At 46.0% G+C, this 18,683-nt stretch overlaps 1 protein-coding gene across 6 annotated transcripts in view; it reads left to right on the top strand.

Annotated features, from left to right (window-relative positions):
* The window catches only part of PLS3 (plastin 3), a 52,685-nt gene that overhangs the window by 3,280 nt on the left and 30,722 nt on the right, over positions 1 to 18,683 (top strand). Inside the window, exon 1 of one of the 6 annotated variants that reach the window (XM_082289297.1) lies at positions 3,188 to 3,248. The exons of 3 other annotated variants lie outside the window; for them this stretch is intronic. The gene's annotated coding sequence lies outside the window, so the exon portion shown is untranslated. Of the gene's footprint in view, positions 1 to 3,187; positions 3,249 to 17,997; positions 18,094 to 18,683 lie in introns of those variants that run through there. 2 more of the 6 variants (XM_082289292.1, XM_082289294.1) reach the window with 2 other exon arrangements.

Here is an 18,683-nt window from a genome sequence, read left to right as displayed (position 1 = left end):
GATGGCAGCTGCTACAGTGTTGCTGTGCAGTTTGCAGAGGGTTGGACAGGTGAAATTGATGCAGCTGCTACTTGGTTTTTATCTGTGTACCACCAAGTAGCACTAAGCAGCAAAAGAAACATGGTTTAAGTTGATGTTTTGTTCAGGCTTTGAATATTACTCTGCCTCCAGATATATTAGAGCAGTAATTCAGCATAAAAAAGCAGATTCTCATCTCTCCAGGCCAGATGTTTAAACATGTGACTGACAAGCTATCAACCTGCCTGGTGCAATAACAGATATTAATTGTTAGCTTTCTTTTAAGTTTCTTGTCAAATTTGGAATAGCCACAACATGAGATGTTAATATTTATCAACCAGTTACTGGCCTTTGCATGCTCAGCACTTTTTGAAGTAAGTACTAGTGTGCATTTAGTAATCTGTGTATCTTTTTGGACATTGACCTCATGAAAGTTATTAGAGTTGCTAATTATATCGAAAAAGCCAAATGTGAATCCAGAAACTCCTGCCAGCAGATGTGTGAAAGGTGGATACTGAATTTTAAAAGTTTACCAAATAGCCTTAATGCATATGCAAAGCAAAACATTCCTGAATATCTTTTCTTTTCAAGCATGTTGCAAAACTGAGACCAACTCTTTTAAAGAGGGTGATGCAAAGTTGAATTAAACCAGTATTTGTTGGGTTACTGTAACAAATGTCACAACATCACCTATCCCTGGTCCCGAAGCCCCTTGATAGGCATCTGTTAACATCTTTGCACATACATTCCTGTTGGGAACTGGATTATTGCACAAGTAGCAGTGGTTGTGTTTGTGGTGGGTAAAGTCTTAGCAGAGCTCTGCCTGCAGCACTGCTGGTAGGGGAGGACTTGAAAGGATCATTTGTCTTCTGACCATCCGAGAGAGTTGCTCAGACTCTTATCCAGAATCAGCTGTCCCTGCTTGCACCATTAAAGCCCTTTTCCAGCCCAGAGGTACCTGCTGTCTTGCTGCTGGTGAATAAGTAGGTGGGAAGTATGAAAACTGAAAGCAGTTGAGTGATGGTCCAACATCTGGGCCCTGGGTGCTGTGACTGGGAGAAATCATGCTCAGTGGGCATGCTGGAGGTCCTCTGAGCAGCAGCAGCTCAGCTGACAGTGACTGGGCTGCTGTAATCCCTTTCAGCCATGTGACTGCTGGTCATGAATGAACTACTGTTGTGTCCCCTGCTCTGTACACAGGGGTTTGGGTGTTCCTATGGGTGTACTGTCTCTCTTGGATTTAGTAAATTAAAAACATGTATCTCCAGTGTGTTCTGTGCAGGGAGTAGGTATGAGGCGGGTGATGTTTAGACACCGCAGCATTAGTTCAGCTTCAGTCTCAGCAGCTGCCCACTTTGTGCTCTTCAGTGCTGAAGTTGTAGGTGATGGGTCAAGCCTGTCCTGTCCTTGCTAGTGTTTCCTGCCCTGGATGTCTTTCCTGTTTCTAGGTCAAGTTTCTCTGAAGTGGAGACTTGAATAACGCCTTTCCGTGTGTTGTGAGATTCACTTGGAGCACTGCAGAATGGTCTGTGAAAAGTCTTCTGGTTTGTGCAGATACTTCCCAAGTGAAGGATTTCACTCAGATTTCCTCTACTTTACCTGGGGGGCATTGTCACATTGTGCCATCAGCATGGGGGCAGGGGATCCTGGCTGTCAGAAGTCCTCCTTCCTCATCTCATTGTGCTGCAACCCCCAGCCCACCCCATCTCCACTGGCAAATGGCACTGGCACACCTGGGATGGGTGTGCTATGACACTAGGGACATGCTGCCTGGGGAGGGTGATGGAGGCCCACTCTTTTAACTGTTGACTGAAGACATGATTTGATTACAGCCAAAAGATGGGACTTGTGTGTTTGTGGCTGCAGAGCTCAATGTGGGTAGCAGGCACTGCATTTGAGATTTCAGGTATATGATGTGTTCCTGGGTCATCTGCCAGCCATGTAAAGAGCAGCCTGTACCAGCTGAGCAAGCAAATGTGAATTGATGGAGCTGAAGACAGAAGTCCCCACCTAATAGGTGGAGAGCGGGGTGGGAGGAGAACACATGCACATCTGCACTCTGCTAGTGCCACCACTGCTAGTGTTTGATCTGGAGGTGGTGGCATTGGAGGTGATAGAGCTCTTCTCTGCAGTGGGCACATCTGACATCAGTGCTGACCACGACTGACATCAGTGCTGACCCACAGCTGCCCTGTCAGCAGGACTGTTTTCTTGGCTCTTCTACCCTCTCCCAGCAGTTCCGTTCCCATCAGGGGTGTGGACCTCCCTGGGCAGGGTGCTGAGCTGTGGTGGCTGGCCAGTCCACTCAGTTACTGTGGCATCCACTGGGAATCTATATGTTGGCTTTGTTTTGGTAATAGATTAAAAATACCAAGAATGATAAGCAAGTCTTGTCTGGCCTGCTTGGAAGAATTATATCATGTGTGCTCCTCTAACAGCTAGGGTTCCTGTCTGGGTTTGTGGGTTCATGCCTGGGCTACTTAAAAGCTAGTTTTGCCGTGGGTTTGTGAGTGGCATGGTGATGAAAAGGGAGCTTCTGTGCCCCCAGGAGAGTTTCTATCAGCAGAAATGGAGCTATCCACAGTCATTCTTTGCCTTTTGTTTGTTTTGCCAGCTGATTCCTGTTAGTTTATCTCTACCTTTCAGCAGCTGAGCCATGAGGGTGACCACTGCCCATGAAATGCAGTATCTTTGGCAGGTGGGCTGCTTGCTTTAGGTCCCCTTCTTTGTGTTCCCCTGTGCTGACTGGTCTGCACTCTCCAACACCCTGTGCTGCTGGGCAATGTGCACATTCCTGGGGGCAGATTGATGACTCCTGCAACATCCAGGCCGTCCCCATGGACTACGGTGGTCTGTCCACTACTAACATTTGAGAATTAGTATGGAAGTATTAAAATAATTATTGATTTGACATGCATCTGAGGATGTGGGGAGCAGGATAATTGTCTGAAATGGGAAGCTCTGGTTAGGACTGCTGCTGATTGCTCATGTCAATCCATATGGACCATATGCTTCTAAGCAGTCTCCTTGTCTCATTTCCTTCTCTGAAATGCTTACAGCTGTTTTTCCTGCCTCTTCAGTAGGTTTTTTGTTCCTGTAGAAGGAGTGACAGCTCACAGATGCTGCTGGGAGTCCCAACTGAATAGCTGGGAAGACAGACTATTACTGTGATCTTCAAGAGAAGATAAAGTGTAGTGTCTCTGCAGGAGGCCTAATTACTGATGTTTTAAGTAAGCTTTTTTGTTTTTTTTTCCTGTTTAAAGCTGACTATAGACTTTACTGTCTCATTCACAGTTTCCTTATCACATACTGCCCTTAGTGGAGGAAGTGAGAGAGCAGGTCGTTGATGAGGTCACTTGTGTTGAACAAGGAAGGACAAAGTGAAGTTGTCGATAGTCGTGTGTTAAGGTGTTCAGCATCCAGTTTTGCTGCTATGCTTATTATGTTTGGGTTAAATTTCATAGTGTTGCTTAATGTTGGCTTTTTTTTCTAAAGAAGTCTGTGACCAAAGTGATAGCAGTGCTTGAGGTTCATCTCTGCTGGTCCTCCACTTATCCTAATGTACCATCTCTTCATCTTGCCCTTTCTGCATTCTGCCAAGAGAAGTAATTGCAGACTTCTGTAGTTGGGTTAATGATCCAGCCCTGGCCAGGTGAAGTCTGCATTCTGCCAAGAGAAGTAATTGCAGACTTCTGTAGTTGGGTTAATGATCCAGCCCTGGCCAGGTGAAGAAGGATCTCTAGAGATGCTGATGCCTATGCAAGTGTTTCACAGTTTATGGATGAGTGGTAAAGGGATACCTGAAGACAGTGAGAAAAGTTATCTGTACCTGCTTTTAGACAAATGACCTGTGCACTGCAAGGAACATGGGGCTAATGTGGGAAAGTAAATGGCTGTGTTGAGTTGGCTTGAATGCCAAGTTAAGATAGGGTTTGTAACAAATAAAACCTGGTGGTATGTTACGTCTGAGGTCTGTGGGATCTTGGGTTTGTTTAGGTGCTGAGAGTACAAAAAATCTCTGCTTTAAGTGGATTGGTTGCCTGTTGACCATAAGTCCTAAATAAACAAAACTTCCCTTCTTTTCCAGTCCTCTACTTTGCCTTTTTTTGCAGTCCCAACTGCACAAAAGAGTGAGGTGTCCCAACAGATTTTGTACTGGTGTCTGAGATAGGAAACCTTGTATGGGATCCTGGTGGTATGTCCATGGCTGGTGACTGTTTTCCTGCCTCATTCTCCCAAGGGTCTCACTGCTGTGCAAGGACCCACGGATTGGCTTTTCCTCTTGTAAAGATATACTGGGGCTGTACTCTCCTCAGCCCATGTTATAAATTATAAACTCTGTGGGAAATGGAAAATAGAGTAATTCTCATTTGTGTTCTTTTAGATCCCTGTTCTTTAGACCAAAATACACATGATAAGTCTGGCCCTTCCCTCTATTCACTTTTCATAGCCTCCTTTGTTTTTAATTTATATAACTTTTTATTCCTCCCATCCCCAAAATAGAATAAACATCAGCCTGCAAGCAAAGATTGCCAGGCATTGGTCTTGTGGATTATAATGGCTTTTTGGCCTGGTTGGAGACTGAGCCCCACCCTACATAGGCTTGGATTAAAAATAGTCTTCCTTTTAATCAGGCTGAAAACTGTACACAACACATCTGTGTCTTGGTTTCTGGGGTATTGGCAGCCACAGGAAGCCCTTCAGCTATAAAATACCTCAGAAAATCTGTTTGCTGCTAATTAATCCAAAAGTGCTAAGGTGACCACTGTTGGAAAGCTGTAGACCCAGATGTCTGACTGCCAGCTGTGTAGTTGTCATAGATGTTGATCAAAGTTTTAGCTGTGCTTCTTGAAGGACCTGAAAAAATTGAAAACTCTAGTACACAGCCTATGCATTAGGCTGCCACTGTAAGAATGTCTAAGCTCAGGTGCTGCAGGAACATCCAGTGGCCAGGAGACTGCTCCTGCCCCACAGCCTCCAGCTCAGTCCTGTCTGTCCAGGACTGAACTGCACACTCCTCCCTCTTCATATAAAACAGAAAAAAAACATTGAGGGCAAGAGGCTGACTGGTATCTGGTGTGGTGATTTCATTCCCCCACTTCCTATTGGAAAAGCCAAGCCTCAAACCCAGCCTTCTCAGGCAAGTCTGAGTGGTTTGCCATGGGATAGCAGAGGGAAGATCTGAGTGTCTCCTTGCCCTGGGCATCTGTTCTCTGCCTTATGAACCTCAAGTGTTGACTTCTTTTGTTGTTTCATTTGTTTTCCACTGTCCTTGGCCATGCTTGGTGGGGCAGCAAGTCATTTTACAGGATGGTAGGAAACGCTGCTGGCAGGCTCCGGCCCACTCTGTGGGGAAAGGCAGGATGCGGCTGACCTAGGATCTGGAAACAGGTGGTGCTGCCTGGTAATTCCTTCAGCTTAGCCACAGCCTTTTTGGTTGTTTAGGGCAGGGGTGGGAGTAAATGAGCAGGGGAGTGTGGTGGGAGGAGGGCAGGAAGACTGCCCAGTGCCTGTTCCGTGGCTGTTTATGAATAGCATGCTCTGTGGGCCTGGTTTACGTGACCTTGGTGATCAAAGGTCTTTCTGTAATGAGAGAAAATGCTGCCTTCTCTTCAGTTTTTGTAGACTCTGCCTTGGTCTGTTCTGTTTCTGGTATTTCTATTCTATTCTAGAATAGAAAAAACATCAAATTGTTGTATTGTCTCATAAAACTTTTGTAAACAGTCATGAAACTGTCTGTAGAAGGACACTAGAAGGATTTTATTTTCCCCAAAGCCTAGGGATGAGCTTTCAGCTTCTGTCTAACTCAGTTGCATGTTTTTTACTTTGAGAGTCAAGGGGCTATTTATTCATATCTCAAATTCTTGAAGTGGAAAAACTGACTCCTACAGTTATGTCTTTACTACAGACTTTTTTTTTTTTTTTTTTTGGCTAGAGGAAACTGATTTTTTTCCTTGAAAAAAATGCTAGCCAGGCTGTTTTTAAAAATTGTATAAATACAGGAACTTACACAAAGCAAAGTGAGCTGCTGCCCACTGCAGGGTCAGGTCAAGACAAGGAAAAACCTGCAAAACACCAACTTGGGGAAAAGCATGAAGAAGAAAATCTGATAATCTGGTAGATGAGACAGGCTGAGTAACATCAGAAATGCTGCTGGCTTGTGTCAGTGTTTCCCATACAAGGTGCAGAATGGGGCTGTGGCTCAGAGATATGCTGTAGGTAATCCTGCCCCTGGCCTATGCCCTGTTAGTGCAGCTTCTGCTGTAGTTGTGTGTGCTAGAACTGCTTCTTCTGCCTTGTGTCCAAATGATGGGGAGACTGTCTTGCAAGGGGATTGCAGAGTTCTGGGGACACCCTCTTAGATTGCTACTGAAGTGGTTGTCTCATTGACGTGGTGGGAAAGGAAGCTTTAGAAAAATCCCCTTCGTTTTCTCTTTTTTTTTTTCCTGAAGGTCAACATATGAAAAGTATTTCTATACTAGAAAGCAAATAGGAAGGCGTGTGATTCTGCATTATATCTATGTGGTTTATTTTCTGCCAATATATTAGTGATTAAATTAGAGGCTCTCCAGAGCTGAATGCACAAGATGTTTGAAATTCAGGTTGAAGACCTTGGATAACAAAAGCTCGTATCCTGTTTGGGTTAGATGGAAGGTGATGTGCAGTGGGTTGTTCCTGAAACAAGTTTGCACAGTCACCTGTGTGCCGTTTCTGTGTTCTTCCTTGCCTGTTGTGTTATCTGAAATTATAGCTGAAGTCCTTTTTTCCTATGTGCGCATTCCCTCAAAGTACCTTTTTTTGATCAGATTTGGGTTTTTTTTAATGTTTGTACTGATCTTTGCCTCAGTGATGTTGCTGGTGCGTGTGGTACTGTCCCAGCCCTGGAGGTAGGAGCCCACGTACCAGGACTTCTGCTCCATGGATTCTGCTCAAAATAACAAGGGAAGGGGGGTTGCTGATCTGCCTCTTCCACTCTCTCTTGTGTACTACAAGGTAGAAGTGTCTTGCTCTACTTTCACAAACAGTAGGACTGAACTTGTTGCCTTTGACTCTGCTCTGCTGGGAAGGTCAGTAACTGGATGAGGTCCCATGGGTTTTCAGAGTCTCTGTCTCTGTTTTTGGGGAAGATCTTGGTGCAGCCCCTCTCGGCAGATGAAACTGCTGGGCAAGGACCTAAGTTCTCAGTTTGTCTGGTGCAGTGCTAACCAAGTGGAAACTTGAATTCAAGCTACCTATCCCTGTAATTGGCACTCATATTTTGTGAAGCAGTGCTTCAGCTGGGTCTGAAAGATCATGAATTCTGGTCCTTGTTTATGCTGCCATTGCAATGTTGTGCTCCCTTCTGCTAATCTGCCAGGAAAGGTCTGTGGAGTGTTGTTTGGGTGTGGAACAGGGCTGTGGTTTTGAGATTCCAGGATGCTTAGTCTTGTCCCAGGGACAGGCTTGAATGCTCTCCTGCCTTGGAGCCTCTGCAGCAAGATGTTAGTGAGCAGGCTGATATTCCAGCCCATCTCTGTTTTCCTTGGGCTAAACCAGTGTGTGCCTTCTGCTATAACTGTTGAGCAACTGCAGTGCTGTGGTGGTATATACACATATATATTCTGCTATAAATCCTGTAACTAAACATTTCCTTGACCCAGCATAGAACAAGGTGCTTGTCTCCATCTGGTCACAGAAATAAAGGAACAATATTGCAATTAAGCTGTTTTTTCCTGAATTTTGCACAAAATGTTTTGCCTCCAAGAATGGATTGTGAGGACTTTATTTTAGGGAATACATAGGGTGTTGTGGGTGTATATAAAGTTTCCATGTTGTGATTGGTATTGGGCAGGCTTTCAGGGAGAAAGTTGGCCCTTGCTTTTAAGAACTGTTTCTGAGCTAGCAACATTCTAAAGGTCAGTAGAGAACAAATGGAAATACATTTACAAAAGTATTCATGTTTCTCAGTGCTCCTGGTAATAATAAGCAAGTTTCTGAATCCTCACTTAGATAGAATTCACCTTTCCATAAGGAGAGAGGGGAAACCGGGCCTTCTGAAAACTGAAAACATTTTGAATAAGCAGCCTTAATGTCTGACCTAAACTTTAGCCTGTTCCTTTCTGCACTGTTTGGCTGAGGTTGGGACTAAGCTTTCTTTGGGGACATGGATAGGAGGTTCCTGTGCAGTTCTGGTCCTGCCCTTCTTTTGCCCACCCCTTTGTAACGTTCTCTTTGATCTAATTTCCAGCTGGGCTCTTGCCACTGTATTATATAAACCAAATGCTCTAGCAAAGGCAGCATAGTCAGACTTCTCGTTGAAAACTTGAAAAACTGACATTGCTTCTGCCCAGCTGAAAAGCTCCCAGAAGTTACTGTAGCTGTGCTGGATGGATGGTTAATGGCAGTACCCAGCCTACATTAGTTAGAGCCCTCACTAATGGCAACAACTTTTATTCCTCCCTCCCCTTCCCCCCCCCCTTCTCTAAGTAGTATATACACTTTTTATGGGTTATATAGGATTGTTTTAGTTGGTCCTGTTGCTCCCTGTGTTCTGAAGATCTGTATAAAAAGAGTTGTGAAAGTCATGAAATGGAGTGAGATTCTGCCCTGTACAGTCCTTGAAACCTGCTGTTACGCAAGAGGCTTTACAACCAGTACCAGTCAATGATTCACTTTAGCAATTAAAGTTCTGTGCATTGGTTTGATATCAACTTGGCACATAGCAAGGCATTGCACTTTCTTTAGTGCATTGCCCTTTCATGTGTAACACACATAACTGATACTCTTGCTCAGCATTTGAACCTCTTTGGTGTAATCCATGTTGAACCTTGTGGTGTCCTTGCTCCCAGCTATTGATCTACCTCTCCTGCCTGAGCTCCAAAGTTGCTTCATGCCTTCTATCAAATACCATGCCTTGTTTGGCTTTATGTAGGATCTGTAGATGTTTGGGTTTTAGTTTTGTTTTGTTAATTTCTAGGATGAGGGTTTCTTTAATACTAATTCATAAAGCATTAAACTCAACAGCAACAACAGACTAGAGACTATACGAAATCTGTCAAAGACTGGCTTCTTAGCACAGAGATCAGTCTGCTACTAGTAGCTGTTTTTTATGGTCTGGAAAATGTGAGATGACTTACTAATTAGCATTGTAATGAGCTGTGTGGTGAAGATGGTGCTCAAGGGACCTAAAGGCTATGGGCAACAATTTACAGTGTATGTGTGAGTGGTAATCCAGCTCAACCCCACCTTTCTACATATTTGAAAAGAGTGCAGTAGTTGTGGGAGTCCCTGGAATTACCCTGTCCAGCAGGTCCATCTGGTCTCCCAACAGGAGACTTTCTGTTGGGGACTGAGATAAAAAGAGCAGTTGGAGGAAAGCCCACAAGCTTCCCTTGCACGAGCTAAATACCAGAAAAAGCTTCAATGTTCCTTGAGATGAGATTTTGGACTAGTTCAACACAGATGAACTTGTAGGCCCCCTTGCACAATATGATGAACCATGTGCCTCTGGCAGGATGTCCAGATGAGATACCAGCCTCTTCCTGGAGATTCTCACTGGCTGGGCTGGGTGTGTGTGCTGCTGCCCAGGCTGGTCAGTACCTGAAACCTTTCTGATAGTGGGAGCTCACCTGCAGGTGTAGATGGGTTGTGTGGGACTGAGGAGCCACCCAGTGGCAATCTTCCCACAGCCTCCCACCTGGCCAGGAGTGGGTGGAGCAAACTGGTCTGCAGAGTGGTCAACAGTTGGCCAAATGTCCATTTGGTGGCCGGAGCAGGCTGTGACTGCAGAGGTATAATCTCTTCTTGCATATAGGTGGAAGGTATTAAGCAGTTCCTGACCTCTGGTTCTGCATAATTGCCAGTCTTGCTACAGTCCACAGATCATTTTTCAAACCACAACTTTTTTACTGTTGTAATCTTATTTTGAAGATTACCCCAATTTTATTAGTAATCTAGTAGGGTGCTTCTGTAGGCAAGTCCCTGGTGGTGCTTGGCATTAGAGAGCTCTTGTTTTCAGTTGACTAAAAAAAAGTTGAAATGAGGTGCAGTGCTTGGCTTTGGTGGCAGTATTTATGTTTTAGTATTTAGAAAGTGAATCTTCCCATGGGAGAAATCTGGCTCAAGTAGCTGAAAACTTTACACAGGTGTTGCTGCTGCTCGGGCTGCAGAGTATTTATCACTGACAGAAAGTTAAAAGGCTTATGACAGACTTGTATGAAAATACGAACCTCTTCTGAACAAATCTGTACTCCTGTAATTTGCATTGTGCAACTGTTTGCATTAAGATTGGGTTTTTTTTGGTGCTTCTTAAAACTTTTGTGTATGTCAAAAGATCCTAGTTCAAAGAACTACATTCCTATTAAATGGCAGCTTTTCCATATTAATACATTCCATGAGGATGCAGTCCATGTGAATGCTGTATACTTCTCAATTGTAGATGTGTCTAAACAGAGTGTTGCCAGAAAATGGATCAGAACGGTTTCCTTGTTCAGAAATATTGTGTGAACAGTCACTTGCATTCTGCAATAGTGCAGTTCCAGTGTAAAATGCTATTGCCTTGAGTAGTGACTGAAGGTGGCTAGTCATCTAGAGCATGTTCTCCAAAAGAGCAGAGGATTGCCTAAGTCATGTCAAGGACAGACTTGGGTAATAGACAGAGCTGGCAGTAGAAATGAAAGATGGAGAAGTGTGTTTGTGCCTCCCAAGACCCTCCTACCAGACCTCCTGCCACTCTTTCTCCAGTGGCCTGGTCTGTGGGGTGGCTGAGCTGGTTCTAACTGGGGCGCTGTGCTAACAGTGGGCACTCTGCACTGCTTCATCTTCCTTGTGCTTGTGTCCATTTGACCTCTCAGCCAGCCAGGATGGTGGGGGACTGAAATGCTGAGGAGAAGGAAAGGGACAGGATGGCCTTTGGATATCAGCCCTACCTGGGTGCAGTTTTACTGTGTCAGGTCAGTTCTTCTTCCCATGTTTCAGTAACAGTCATTAGCCTTCATCTGATGCTGTCATAATCACCCAAAGTGTTTTCTTTGGGGTGTGATTGTTGCAAAGTGCACTTCGTGGTTGGTTAGGTGAAGCTGCAAAACTGGCTTAAAAATATTGTCTATTCCAAGTTCTTTCCAATGGCTTCTCCTTTGGCTCAGAGGTGTAGCAGAAAGGATGGGAAAGTGCCTCAGAACTGGTGGTGCCCTGCTCAGGCCTGCAGGACTGGCCAGAGCAAATCCCAAAGGCACTGCAGACCCCTGAAGTGTTTTCAGTGCTGGCTTCTGCCCTGGGAAGTGCAGCTCATCTGGCAATTGCAGCTCATCTGGCAACTGCTTTTCCAGTGGATGTGCAAAAGGGTTTCCAGGTAATCTCTAATTTTGCTCTTCCTTTACAAAAACACCCCATCCAACCCTAGACTCCCCATGGCCCATGATCTCAAGAGAATAACTTGTTCACTTTTTTCCCACTTATCCCGTCTCCACACCTGTTGCAGTGGGGATACTGCAACATGCATATATCAAACCAGGAGTCCCGTGGAAAGGAAATATATATGGACAGACAGATTCTTGATAGATGTTTCAGAGATGTTTATTTCTCCAGCCGCATGGCCGGGGCTCTGCCGAGGAACTGCTCCAGTCACGGGACCAAGGGTCCTTCTGCCCGCGCAGGGGAACACAAACCAACCAATGGGAACGAGGCTGAGCAGGGGCAGGGAAACCCCGTGTCTGTGCCCTCAGGGCCCCTCTCCCAGGGCTACACAGCGGGGAGAGGAGACCCCCAACAGCTCACCCGTTTTATTTTAATAAAAGGAGAATGAAAACAACTGGATAAACATAACAAGAACAGTTTCAAGACAAAACAAACCACCCTCCTGAGCCTTTAAATGTCCAAACAGATTCTGTGGAACATCTTAGGGCTGACAGAAGGGAGACAGGACTCTCTGAGCATGCTTTGTGGGGAAACTGAGGCAGGAGAGGGTTTAACTTCTTCCCTCCCCCTTTTCATCCCCCACTCGGCATTGGAAAGGGATTTTTGGGGAAACAATTGGCAAAAGCATGGTTTTGTGAGGGAAACCATGGATGAAAAAACAGATTAGGAATACACTGGGGGTAATAGGACATAGGGTAAAAGGGAAAGGTGGGATTAGGAAAGGGAGACTGTAGGGGGGGCTTACAATGGAGATATTGTCTAACATGACTACGATTTTTTGCATATATACTGCCTTTTACAGGAACACCATCAGGCCCAGTGACCTGCGATGCTTGTAACCCTTTTCTACCTTGTATAATTTTGAATTCCACCACCTCTCCATCTCCCAAGCTTGGGATGCATTTTTCAGGGTTATTCTTTTTAATAGCAGTTCTATGCACGAATATGTCTTGCTGGTTGTCACACCTTGTTATAAAACCATAATTTTGCTTAACATTATACCATTTTACTATCCCTAAGATCTTAGCTACTATGATTTTTTCCTTTTTTCGAGTGGCTGCTGTTTTCTGTCTCGCTGCGTCTTTGCTCTCTCTTTCGGTTGCTCCTGTGTTGGAATTGTCGGGGCTGCTGGTGCCTGCGCGCTCTTCCCGGGGTCACGTTCGAGGCTGCGCGGGCCGGGCTGGGCCACGCCGCTCAGTTCTCCGTGCGTCGCCTCCTCTGCTCTCAGCTTCGCTGCCGATGCCAGGCGCTGTACCCACGTCTCGGCCGGGCCCCCGAGCGACGACCCCCCCATGCCCTGCTCCAGCGCGCGTCTCGGCTGGGCGCGGCTCCGTTCTACCGCCATCGCCGCCAGCCGCCGCCCACGCGCCGCCCCTCTCGGGCGTTCCCGGGGCTCGCTCCACCACGCGCTGTGTGGGGCCGTGCGGGCACCGCCGGGTCCCGCCGCTCCCGCCGCGCCTCGCTCCGCCACCGACACTGCAGCTCGCTTGGCTCCGCCCGCACGCGGGAACTGCCTCGCTGCTGCTCGCAGAGCGCTCGGTGCACATGGCCTGGGCCGCACGGTCCCTGCGCCAGGCTTCCCTTCGCCAAGGCACAGCTGACACTGCTCAACACTCTCGGTAATTAAATAATATTAACGAAAATATTCTTCCATCAGCATATATTTTGAGTCCAATATTAACTGTGTCCAAACGGTTTTCCAAAAGCCCTTTGTAAGAATTAAATCCCAAGAAACATAGAAAAAGTTCTTAAACAACCATGCCAGGAAGTGTTTCAGTTCTTTTTGAGCTTGAATCAAGCTAAAATTTACAAATCGTTGTTCAAGAATCATTTTAAGTTTAAGATAAATGTCCATATGTGGCTCTGAGAGCCAAGAGTCTTCCCACCGTTCTTCCATAGTTTAGATATGGAATAGCAAAGCAAAAACCAAGAAGAGGAATCCAAAGTTTCCAGGGTTTACTCACACAGATCAGTCGCTTAGGGATTGGGGATCGTTCTGCTCACAATTCTCCACCATTATGTTGCAGTGGGGATACTGCAACATGCATATATCAAACCAGGAGTCCCGTGGAAAGGAAACATATATGGACAGACAGATTCTTGATAGCTGTTTCAGAGAGATGTTTATTTCTCCAGCTGCATGGCCGGGGCTCTGCCGAGGAACTGTTCCAGTCACCGGACCAAGGGTCCTTCTGCCCGCGCAGGGGAACACAAACCAACCAATGGGAACGAGGCTGAGCAGGGGCAGGGTAACTCCGTGTCTGTGCCCTCAGGGCCCCTCTCCCAGGGCTCCATGGCAGGGGAGGGACCCCAACACACACCCACCTTTTTTGTCTTTTGAATTTAATAAAGTGGGTGACTCAGTACTAAATATAAAGCCTACTGCTTCTGGCATCATCTGCCTCTGGCTCATTTCCTGGAGCTGACATCAGTTGAAGCCTCCTGATTTCCTTATGAAATAGCAAGACATGAAATATCCTTTGTGCGGTGTTCTGGGCATATTTGTGGACTTCTTTGGTGACTGCATGGCTCCCGGATCTAAGCTGGTTAATTGCTAAGATGAGCACTGGTGAAGAACAGGGTAAATCGGGTGAGTCCTCAGAGCTGTTTTGCACTGCAAAATCATACTCAAGTTTGCAGCCATTTTTAAAATAAAGGCCAACTTTCAATCCCTCCTGCATATGCAGGGTTTTTATTAAATAAGTGTGAGCCCAACTAATGTCTTGCTTTCTTCCAGATGAAAGGCTTGCTGACAGATCAGCTCAGGAAGCTTTTACGGGGGAAATCTAGCAAAGATGGACCCGTTTTTTCTTTAAAAAGACTGTGATAAACTGAGGAGTTAAGGTCAAATGCTTGTCCCTCAGTTGTCACATCTTTCCATAGCTGTTTACATTGATGGGATGTACACTACCATTGGTTGGCACTGAGGGAGAAAGCCAAAAGTGCATAAACCCTCAATTTGTACCAAAAAGTACAGGTGAGAGTCCTTCTATCTGTTCATAATTTCATTTAAATCCTTATATTTAAAAGAGAATGTGGACAGAACTGGAGGAGGGGAACATCTTGCACATGGTAAATGGTCACTAATGTCAGTCCAAAATGGGGTGGTGGCTGGCCACTCAGCTTAGCCCTCTAAAGCCCTGACTCGTAGAGCATGGTGTTCTTTCTCTAGTGAAGTAGACTGTTTAAGTTACCTGGTTTTCTCTTTCAGTTAGGTATTCTTTTGAACCTCTCCTCCTTCTCTCTTCCATTTTTTTGGGGGATTTTTTTTGGTTTTTTTTTTTTTTGGTTTTTTTTTTTGTTGTTTTTTTGGGTTTTTTTTTGTTGTTTTTGTTTTGTTTTGTTTTGTTTTGTTTTGTTTTTTGTAAGGAGAGGGGATATTCTTGAAAACACTTGATTTGCAGCACTAGAGCAGGCAGAGGCAGGAGACTGAGCCACCTTTGCTACTCCTGATGGCTCGCCAAGGTCTGCTGATGCTCTGTTGGCTCTGGGATCTCCCAAGGTTGCTGTGGTCCAGCCCTCTGGCCATGGAGGTTTCTCTAGCATGGGGATGCTGAAGTGGACCAGCATGTCATATACCCCCATGGCTGGTTGACAGTAGACCTGGCTGTATCCCAGCAAACAGATATTTTAGGCAGGAGCTAGAAGTGCCCACAGTTAAAACCCATCCCAAAAATCACTAGGACAGTTGTAGCATGCCCAGGAACTTGTTCATCACCGTGGATTTTATCAGTTATTTTAAACAACTTCCAACATTAGCATGGTATCTCTTGGCATTAGTGAGGAAAATACTACTTCTGGAGTGGGCAGGAAAACTTGGTGTCCAGAAGCAGATGGTTGTCCTCTTCTGGACTCACTGGGGAGAGCAGTGGGGCTGCACAGCCTGCCGTAGCCAAAGGCCAGGCCAGCACACTGGATGAGCTCCCTTCCTCCCCCAGAACTTTGCCAAAGGGTCTGTTCTTGAGGGTCTGTAGTGAAAGATGACTCCTCAATTTACCCTCTCTGCTCCCTTGTCACCTGGAAGGCAGCAGCTGCTGCTCCCACAGGCATCACTGAATACCTTCTGGAGAGCAAATATGCATTAGTGGCTTCCCAGTGAAACTTGGCAGCTGGAGCTTTGGAGGAGATGTGTCCCCTTGTGCAATGATGTGCTAGAGGAATCCTACCAGTGCTGGAAGTTCTCCTTGTGCATAAACCTACATCACAGTGTGCCATGCAGGGGAGTGGATGTGTCACCTGAGCACCTCAGGCACCTTCTTCTTCCCTAAAAGGATTTCTTGAAGTGGGAAGAAGAGGAAAATACATTGGTATACTGGCTCTACCAAAAAATTCCTATTTTGGAAGAGAGTGGGGAGTGGTGTGTTACCAGGTGTGTCGAGGAAGTGGGCTGGGAGTGCCCAGGGAACTCGTTTGCTGCATGCTGTTGCCACACCCTGGTGTGATGAGTCTCGGGACATGACGTGGAGATGAGTGGTGCTGGCACTGCCGAGGTGCTATTTTAGGTTTGACTGTAATTGCAGGTTGGACCGCCAGGACTGGATTTTGAGTATTCAGAGAGCAAAGTGCTCTTAAAGCTCTGGAAAAACTGGCTATCTCTGATCCTTTGCAAATGTGGAAGATGGGTATTTCACGTGCACTGTGCGTGAATTGAGCTCCTTGTGGTGGAGCCACTGAGGACCTGTGTTACCTGGTGACAGGGGGTAGGGATGTCATTTCCTTGTCAGTCAGAGGGAATGGTTGTACCTGGTAGCCCTGTAGGATGCTTTACACTTACCTGAAAAAAGAAAAGTGAGTAAGGAGAGGGCTGAAGACCCATGGGCTTTTAGGCATCTGCCTCTGCAGTGCCAATCTGCCACCTGCACACCTGCAGGTGCTGCTTTGCTGTTCCAGCAACACAGATGACAGAGACAAGGAGAGGAGGCTTTTCTTTTCCCCCCTCAAAAGCAGACATTGCTTGTGCAATGGCTCTGCCACTGATGAAAAGTCACAACCTAGTTTGGGAGCTGGGCTCTGGCATGCTCTCCCCAGGACCTGTCAAGCCCCAAAGCCTCACTAACCCTTAAAGGATAAATTTATGCTGTGCAGTATACTCACATGTAGGACAGCAAGTGGAGACACTAAACTTCATGAGATGAGTTTCTTCATTTTTGTTGCATGTTTGCCCCAAGACTTCACAGGTTCGATGCAGTCCCTGGTTTTGGTCAGAGCAGCCAGTTGGGCTTCCTGTACCCAGAGGCTGATGGGATGCTGAGGCCGGTTGCTGGTGCAAGTCAGAGCAGAATCTCGCTCTTCCATAAAACCTGTCTGATGTGCACTCAGCCTGGTCTCTGTGGACTGCAGAAGTGTTTTTTCAATCCAGCTTCATTCCTTTTAAGTTGCAGCTGCAGTTCTGGGCATAAACCCCTCTATTTTGGTTTCCATGATGTTAACCATCTTAAGGAAGCTGGCAGGCTATGGGTTTGGGGTTAGGTTTTTTGTTTTGTTTTGTTTTGTTTTTTGGGGTGTGTTTTATATCTCTTTTGGAACTTCACAGTTGGAAGCTAAATTTTCAGGTGATATCCAAGAAATGGTACCAGGCAGTGACTCACTTTCCTGGCTGATGTAATTTTTAAAGAGAAACAACAAAAAAACCACCCAGTGACCATATTGACCATAATTTTTAGAACAGTCATGAGTTGGTCAAATTTTTCACTAATTCAAATATTGTGTTTATTAGTAAATGGCATCTTTTCCTTTTAGCTATGGGAATACTCAAACATTATGGACTTAACAAGAACACAAATTTCTGACATACCTGATTATAGTCTGGAAAGCCCACTTAACCTTTCTGGTGATTGATTCTGCTCCTGTGCATTGCATCAGCAGCACACAGTACCTGATGTTTCTGTTGCTTGTGTCTTCCTGGCTGGCAGCAGATATCTGTCCCTGTTTCATCTAGAACAGACAGGGATTAATTACTGAGGTAATGCAATATATTACAGTATGGGCCAGTTCTGAACTCTGTATTTAATTTAATCTAATCTATTCAGACCACTTTTTTGGTTTTTTCCATTTTTGAGGAACTATGAGGTGAAATAGCAGGCAGTATCCTCCTTCAGTGCAGACTGAGGCCAAATAGGTCTGGATCCTTAGTGTTCTCTGAGCTTCTGGTTGTTTCAAAGACATCCATAAAATAAGTACATAAAGCCAAATACAAGCAACTGCGTTGCTGTTTGACTGGACACGGTGAGAACTAGCAAAGAGAAATGCATACTTTTAAAGAGTAAAGAGCAGTAGAGGGTTGTTTTGGTTTTTTTTGCTTTGTTTTGGGTTTGTGTTTTGTTTTTTATTAAGGAAAAAAAATAGTTTGCTTACCTAAAAGCTCTGTATCTCACTGTTTCCTGTTCCCAAGTGCCAGACAACAAAAGAACAAGAGCTGGTTGTTGGGGAGAATCCCCTTTGGGTGCTTCATGCTCACGGGATGCTCGGGCCGTCGGGCGCTGGCCGCTGTAGCGCATCTCTTCGTGACATGACCACATTCCCTCTGCGGCTCTCGGGGAAGCGACCTCCCATCGCTGGGCGGGGAGGGAAGAAGGAATGCTGGCTGCCCAGCTCAGGGCTCGGGGCGTGGGAGACGCTTCAACGCTGGGGCCGGGCGAGGGAGCGATTCGCCTTCCCTGGGAGGAAAGAGGAGGAGGAGAGGTAAGGAAGGCTGAGGAAGGGTGTCTCGGGACGGGCTGGCATGTGGGTGCTGCCCGGCGGTGCGGATGCAGGCACATGCCAGAGATTGTCCTGCAACGACTTGTTTTGCTTTTCTCTGCAAAATGTCTTGTGATTGCTACTGCTGTAGTAGATAGACGAAAACAGCTGAGGGCAGAACGAATTTCAGGTTTTGATGTGTCTTAAGTTTGGAATTTATCAGTGCACTTGAAGCGTGCCAACAGCGGCAGCGAGGGCTGCCACCGACTGTGCATCACCGACGGTTTAATGTTTCAGGCGAGGGCTGAGGGTGTGTCTTCCCAGAACGCTGGGGCACAGTCATTCCATCTCAGTCTGCAGCAGGCTTTTACAAAGCAAAACTGCTTAAACTTGCATGTTAAAGTGTTAAATATTTAAACCTCTGCCTTGCAGAAGGTGCGAGGAGCTCAGAGTGCTTTTGGGAAATGGCTGTAGGCTGCTGGCTGTGGCGGCTCCTGAACTTTTTGGCCCTTTGGTCTTTCACCTGGAGAGGTTGGGCTCTGAATGCTGCCTTGCTATTCCAGCTGGAATGGCATGAGGCATTACAGGCTGGC

Source organism: Coloeus monedula, assembly GCF_965178545.1.
Source record: "Coloeus monedula genome assembly, chromosome: 12".
Taxonomy (NCBI): domain Eukaryota; kingdom Metazoa; phylum Chordata; class Aves; order Passeriformes; family Corvidae; genus Coloeus; species Coloeus monedula.
This window is presented reverse-complemented; position numbering and strand designations above follow the sequence as displayed.